Below are 8,126 nucleotides of genomic sequence, written 5' to 3' on the forward strand. Positions count from 1 at the left end.
GAATGCTTGCATAGTGCCATTGTACAAAGGCAAAGAGGATAAGAGTGAGAGCTCAAATTACAGACGTATAAGTTTGTTAGGTATTCCCGGTAAATTATATGGGAGGGTATTGATTGAGAGGGTTAATGCATGTACAGAGCATCAGATTGGGGAAGAGGAGTGTGGTTTCAGAAGTGGTAGGGGATGTGTGAATCAGGTGTTTGCTTTGAAGAATGTATGTGAAAAATACTTAAAAAAAGCAAATGGATTTGTATGTAGCATTTATGGATCTGGAGAAGGCATATGATAGAATTGATAGAGATGCTCTGTGGAAGGTAATAAGAATATATGGTGTGGAAGGCAAATTGTTATAAGCAGAGAAGAGTTTTTATCGAGGATGTAAGTCATGTGTACGTGTGGTAAGAGAGGAAAGTGATTAGTTCTCAGTGAATGTAGGTTTGCGGCAGGGGTGTGTGATGTCTTCATGGTTGTTTAATTTGTTTATGGGTGGGGTTGTTAGGGAGTTGAATGCAAGAGCTTTGGAAAGAGGTACAAGTATGCAGTCTGTTGTGAATGAGAGAGCTTGTGAAGTGAGTCAGTTGTTGTTCGCTGGTGATACAGCGCTAATGGCTGATTCATGTAAGAAACTACAGAAGCTGATGACTGCGTTTGGTAAAGTGTGTGAAAGAAGAAAGTTAAGAGTAAATGTGAATAAGAATAAGGTTATTAGGTACAGTAAGGTTGAGGATCAAGTCAATTGGGAGGTAAATTTGAATGGAGAAAAAATAGAGGAAGTAAAGTGGTTTAGATATCTGGGAGTGAATCTGGCATCGGATGAAACCATGGAAGCGGGAGTGAATCATAGGGTGGGGAAGGGGGCGATAATTCTGTGAGCCTTGAAGAATGTTTGACAGTCGAGAACATTATCTCGGAAAACAAAAATTTGTATGTTTGAAGGAATAGTGGTTCCAATAATGTTGCATGGATGCCAGGCGTGGGCTATGGATAGAGCTGTGCGCAGGAGGGTGGATGTGCTTGAAATGAGATGTTTGAGGAGAATATGTGGTGTGAGGTGGTTTGAACGAGTAAGTAATGTAAGGGTAAGAGAGATGTGTCGAAATAAAAAGAGTGTGGTTGAGAGAGCAGTAGAGGGTTTTTTGAAATGGTTTGGTCACATGGAGAGAATGAGTGAGGAAAGATTGACCAAGAGGATATATGTGTCAGAGGTGGAGGGAACGAGATGTGGGAGACCAAATTGGAGGTGGAAAGATGGAGTGAAAAAGATTTTGAGTGATCCGGGCCAGAAAATGCAGGATTGTGAAAGGCGTACAAGGAATAGTGTGAATTGGAACGATGTGGTATACCGGGGTCGACGTGCTGTCAATGGATTGAACTAGGGCATGTGAAGTGTCTAGGGTAAACCATGGAAAGTTCTGTTGGGTCTGGATGTGGAAAGGGAGCTATGGTTTCGGTGCATTATTACATGACAGCTAGAATCTGAGTGGTAACGAATGTGGCCTTTGTTGTCTTTTCCTAGCGATACCTCGCACATATGAGGGGGGAGGGGGTTGTTATTCCATGTGTGGCGAGGTGGTGATGGGAATAGATAAAGGCAGATAGTATGAATTATGTACATGTGTATATATATATGTCTGTGTGTGTATATATATGTGTACATTGAGATGTATATATATATATGTATATATATATATATATATATATATATATATATATATATATATATATATATATATATATATATATATATATATATATATATATATATATATATATATATATATATATATATATATATATATATATATATATATATATATATATATATATGTATATATATGAATATATGTACTAAGTAATCTTTATGTGGAATTTTTTGAAACAAAATGACTAAAGGATTTCTTACCTTCTAATGGAATTTTGTTTAGGTATGTACATGATGTTCTTTGTGTTTGGCCAACAAATGAAAATTTGCAAATATTTCTCCCCTTACTTAACAATTTACTACATTCCATCAAATTTACTGTAGAAAATGAAAATAATGGTATGTTACCATTTTTCGATTGCATGATCCATAGACAAGGAAACAAGTTTAAGTTTAGCATATACAGAAAACCCACCAATGTATACTCATATATCCATTATTACTCATCTCAACATGACAGAGATGAATTATCATCATTTCAATCTATGTTCCTAAGGGCATTACGTATTTGCAGTCCAGAGTTTATTGATGATGAGTTTGAGAAAATATATTCTATTGGATCTAAGTTAAAGTACCCTAGATCTTTCATTGAGAAATCCCTTAAGTTAGCAAAGAAATCACTTATTTGAGTTGAGCCCAAACCTCCCATTGACACCAAGAATCTTTAGTTCTCCCTTTTGATAATAATTTCACTTTGCTTCTCATGTTGCTTAAATCCTTTAATGTAAATGTTGCCTTTAGCAACAATAACACTATAAAGAATATCTTAATCAGGAATTCACCAGAAAATTCTCTTGGTTGCATCTATAAAGTTCCTTGTGGAAACTGTGATAAATTTTATGTTGGTCAGACTGGTAAGTATCTTTCTGTTAGACTTAAGCAACATAAGTATTGTAAAAGAACGGGACAAGAATCAAATGCCTTGTTTAATCATGTTAAAAACTATGATCATTGTATTGACTGGAGTAACGCCATTTCAGTTGTTAACTCTAACTCTATTACCAAGAGAAATATCATTAAATCTTCTATAATTGAATACACAAAGAATTATAATCTTAATATTGGTGATGGTCTGTACAAATGAGATAACTTTATTGTTGATAAGATTTGTAAAATGATAAGTTTATGAACGCTCATTGGATGTTTTGGACAATCACATGTTTACCAAATGGCGTCGTAGCTTCATCTCTTCGATGTATATCAACTGACTGTTACATTTCTCTCTTGTGTCTCCCCTGATGATGATGTGATTATTACAGGAAAGTGCACTTGGGAACTTTTCGTGTTTCATTTTCCACGTGGACTCATAGGAATATATATATATATATATATATATATATATATATATATATATATATATATATATATATATATATATATATATATATATATATATAGAGTAAATGTGAATAAGAGCAAGGTTATTAGGTACAGTAGGGTTGAGGGTCAAGTCAATTGGGAGGTGAGTTTGAATGGAGAAAAACTGGAGGAAGTGAAGTGTTTTAGATATCTGGGAGTGGATCTGGCAGCGGATGGAACCATGGAAGCGGAAGTGGATCATAGGGTGGGGGAGGGGGCGAAAATTCTGGGAGCCTTGAAGAATGTGTGGAAGTCGAGAACATTATCTCGGAAAGCAAAAATGGGTATGTTTGAAGGAATAGTGGTTCCAACAATGTTGTATGGTTGCGAGGCGTGGACTATGGATAGAGTTGTGCGCAGGAGGATGGATGTGCTGGAAATGAGATGTTTTAGGACAATGTGTGGTGTGAGGTGGTTTGATCGAGTAAGTAACGTAAGGGTAAGAGAGATGTGTGGAAATAAAAAGAGCGTGGTTGAGAGAGCAGAAGAGGGTGTTTTGAAATGGTTTGGGCACATGGAGAGAATGAGTGAGGAAAGATTGACCAAGAGGATATATGTGTCGGAGGTGGAGGGAACGAGGAGAAGAGGGAGACCAAATTGGAGGTGGAAAGATGGAGTGAAAAAGATTTTGTGTGATCGGGGCCTGAACATGCAGGAGGGTGAAAGGAGGGCAAGGAATAGAGTGAATTGGAGCGATGTGGTATACCGGGGTTGACGTGCTGTCAGTGATAATAATGGATCCATACATCCTCTACCACTCCTGAAACCACACTGCTCTTCCCCAATCTGATGCTCTGTACATGCCTTCACCCTCTCAATCAATACCCTCCCATATAATTTACCAGGAATACTCAACAAACTTATACCTCTCTAATTTGAGCACTCACTCATATCCCCTTTGCCTCTGTACAATGGCACTATGCAAGTATTTCGCTAATCCTCATGCACCTCAACATGAATCATACATGCATTAAATAACCTTACCAACAGTCAACAATATAGTCAACCCCTTTTTTAATAAATTTCACTGCAATACCATCCAAACCTGCTGCCTTGCCGGCTTTAATCTTCCGCAAAGCTTTTACTACCTCTTCTCTGTTTACCAAATCATTTTCCCTAACCCTCTCACTTTGAACACCACCTCGACCAGAATACCCTATATCTGCCACTCTATCATCAAAAACATTCAACAAGCCTTCAGAATACTCACTCCATCTCCTTCTCACATCACCACCACTAGTTTTCACCTCCCCATTAGCCCCCTTCACTGAAGTTCCCATTTGCTCCCTTGTCTTACGGACTTTATTTACCTCCTTCAAAAACATGTTTTTATTTTCCCTAAAATTTAATGATACTCTGTCACCCCAACTCTAATTTCCCCTGTTTTTCACCTATTGCACCTTTCTCTTGACCTTCTGCCTCTTTCTTTTATATATCTCCGACATATTTGCATCTTTTCCCTGCAAAAATCGTCCAAATGCCTCTCTCGTCTCTTTCACTAATAATCTTACTTCTTCATCCCACCACTCAATACCCTTTCTAATCAACCCACCTCCCACGCTTCTCATGCCACAAGCATCTTTTGCGCAAGCCATACTGAAGACTAAATTGGAGGTGGAAGGATAGAGTGAAAAAAAATTTTGAGTGATCGGGGCCTGAACATGCAGGAGGGTGAAAGGCATGCAAGGAATAAAGTGAATTGGAGCGATGTGGTATACCGGGTTCGACATGCTGTCAATGGATTGAACCATGGCATGTGAAGCGTCTGGGGTAAATCATGGAAAGTTCTGTGGGGCCTGGATGTGGAAAGGGAGCTGTGGTTTCGGTGCATTATTACATGACAGGTAGAGACTGAATGTGAACGAATTGGGCCTTAGTTGTCTTTTGCTAGCGCTACGTCGCACACATGAGGGGGGAGGGGGTTGTTATTCCATGTGTGGCGAGGTGGCGATGGGAATAAATAAAGGCAGAATGTATGAAGTATTTACATTTGTATATATATATATATATATATATATATATATATATATATATATATATATATATATATATATATATATATATATATATATATATATATATATATATATATATATATATATATATATATATATGAAAGCCGGTAAGGCAGCAGGTTTGGATGGTATTGCAGTGGAATTTATTAAAAAAGGGGGTGACTGTATTGTTGACTGGTTGGTAAGGTTATTTAAAGTATATATGACTCACGGTGAGGTGCCTGTGGTTTGGCGGAATGCGTGCATTGTGCCATTGTACAAAAACAAAGGGGATAAGAGTGAGTGCTCAAATTACAGAGGTATAAGTTTGTTGAGTATTCCTGGTAAATTATATGGGAGGGTATTGATTGAGAGGGTGAAGGCATGTACAGAGCATCAGATTGGGGAATAGCAGTGTGGTTTCAGAAGTGGTAGAGGATGTGTGGATCAGGTGTTTGCTTTGAAGAATGTATGTGAGAAAAACTTAGAAAAGCAAATGGATTTGTATGTAGCATTTATGGATCTGGAGAAGGCATATGATAGAGTTGATAGAGATGCTCTGTGGAAGGTATTAAGAATATATGGTGTGGGAGGAAAGTTGTTAGAAGCAGTGAAAAGTTTTTATCGAGGATGTAAGGCATGTGTACGTGTAGGAAGAGAGGAAAGTGATTGGTTCTCAGTGAATGTAGGTTTGCGGCAGGGGTGTGTGATGTCTCCATGGTTGTTTAATTTGTTTATGGATGGGGTTGTTAGGGAGGTGAATGCAAGAGTTTTGGAAAGAGGGGCAAGTATGAAGTCTGTTGGGGATGAGAGAGCTTGGGAAGTGAGTCAGTTGTTGTTCGCTGATGATAGAGCGCTAGTGGCTGATTCATGTGAGAAACTGCAGAAGCTGGTGACTGAGTTTGGTAAAGTGTGTGAAAGAAGAAAGTTAAGAGTAAATGTGAATAAGAATAAGGTTATTAGGTACAGTAGGGTTGAGGGTCAAGTCAATTAGGAGGTGAGTTTGAATGGAGAAAAACTGGAGGAAGTGAAGTGTTTTAGATATCTGGGAGTGGATCAGGCAGCGGATGGAACCATGGAAGCGGAAGTGGATCATAGGGTGGGGGAGGGGGCGAAAATTCTGGGAGCCTTGAAGAATGTGTGGAAGTCGAGAACATTATCTCGGAAAGCAAAAATGGGTATGTTTGAAGGAATAGTGGTTCCAACAATGTTGTATGGTTGCGAGGCGTGGGCTATGGATAGAGTTGTGCGCAGGAGGATGGATGTGCTGGAAATGAGATGTTTGAGGACAATGTGTGGTGTGAGGTGGTTTGATCGAGTGAGTAACGTAAGGGTAAGAGAGATGTGTGGAAATAAAAAGAGCGTGGTTGAGAGAGCAGAAGAGGGTGTTTTGAAATTGTTTGGGCACATGGAGAGAATGAGTGAGGAAAGATTGACCAAGAGGATATATGTGTCGGAGGTGGAGGGAACGAGGAGAAGAGGGAGACCAAATTGGAGGTGGAAAGATGGAGTGAAAAAGATTTTGTGTGATCGGGGCCTGAACATGCAGGAGGGTGAAAGGAGGGCAAGGAATAGAGTGAATTGGAGCGATGTGGTATACCGGGGTTGACGTGCTGTCAGTGAATTGAATCGGGGCATGTGAAGTCGTCTGGGGTAAACCATGGAAAGCTGTGTAGGTATGTATATTTGCGTGTGTGGACGCATGTATATACATGAGCATGGGGGTGGGTTGGGCCATTTCTTTCGTCTGTTTCCTTGCGCTACCTCGCAAACGCGGGAGACAGCAAAAAAAAGAAAAAAAAAAAATATATATATATATATATATATATATATATATATATATATATATATATATATATATATATTGGTATTATCCTTGATCGCTGTTTCCCATGTCAGCGACGTAGTGTAAGGAAAATAAAAGAGGAATGGCCCAACCACCCACATACACATATATATACATAAATGCACATATACATACATATACATTTCAGTGAGGGAGGCAAGTTGTTAGAAGCAGTGAAAAGTTTTTATCGAGGATGTAAGGCATGTGTACGTGTAGGAAGAGAGGAAAGTGATTGGTTCTCAGTGAATGTAGGTTTGCGGCAGGGGTGTGTGATGTCTCCATGGTTGTTTAATTTGTTTATGGATGGGGTTGTTAGGGAGGTGAATGCAAGAGTTTTGGAAAGAGGGGCAAGTATGAAGTTTGTTGGGGATGAGAGAGCTTGGGAAGTGAGTCAGTTGCTGTTCGCTGATGATACAGCGCTGGTGGCTGATTCATGTGAGAAACTGAAGAAGCTGGAGACTGGGTTTGGTAAAGTGTGTGAAAGAAGAAAGTTAAGAGTAAATGTGAATAAGAACAAGGTTATTAGGTACAGTAGGGTTGAGGGTCAAGTCAATTGGGAGGTGAGTTTGAATGGAGAAAAACTGGAGGAAGTGAAGTGTTTTAGATATCTGGGAGTGGATCTGGCAGCGGATGGACCATGGAAGCGGAAGTGGATCATAGGGTGGGGGAGGGGGCGAAAATTCTGGGAGCCTTGAAGAATGTGTGGAAGTCGAGAACATTATCTCGGAAAGCAAAAATGGGTATGTTTGAAGGAATAGTGGTTCCAACAATGTTGTATGGTTGCGAGGCGTGGGCTATGGATAGAGTTGTGCGCAGGAGGATGGATGTGCTGGAAATGAGATGTTTGAGGACCATGTGTGGTGTGAGGTTGTTTGATCGAGTGAGTAACGTAAGGGTAAGAGAGATGTGTGGAAATAAAAAGAGCGTGGTTGAGAGAGCAGAAGAGGGTGTTTTGAAATGGTTTGGGCACATGGAGAGAATGAGTGAGGAAAGATTGACCAAGAGGATATATGTGTCGGAGGTGGAAGGAACGAGGAGAAGAGGGAGACCAAATTGGAGGTGGAAAGATGGAGTGAAAAAGATTTTGTGTGATCGGGGCCTGAACATGCAGGAGGGTGAAAGGAGGGCAAGGAATAGAGTGAATTGGAGCGATGTGGTATACCGGGGTTGACGTGCTGTCAGTGGATTGAATCAAGGCATATGAAGCGTCTGGGGTAAACCATGG

The sequence above is a fragment of the Panulirus ornatus genome, chromosome 57 (genome assembly GCF_036320965.1).
Source record: "Panulirus ornatus isolate Po-2019 chromosome 57, ASM3632096v1, whole genome shotgun sequence".
Classification (NCBI taxonomy): Eukaryota; Metazoa; Arthropoda; class Malacostraca; order Decapoda; family Palinuridae; genus Panulirus; species Panulirus ornatus.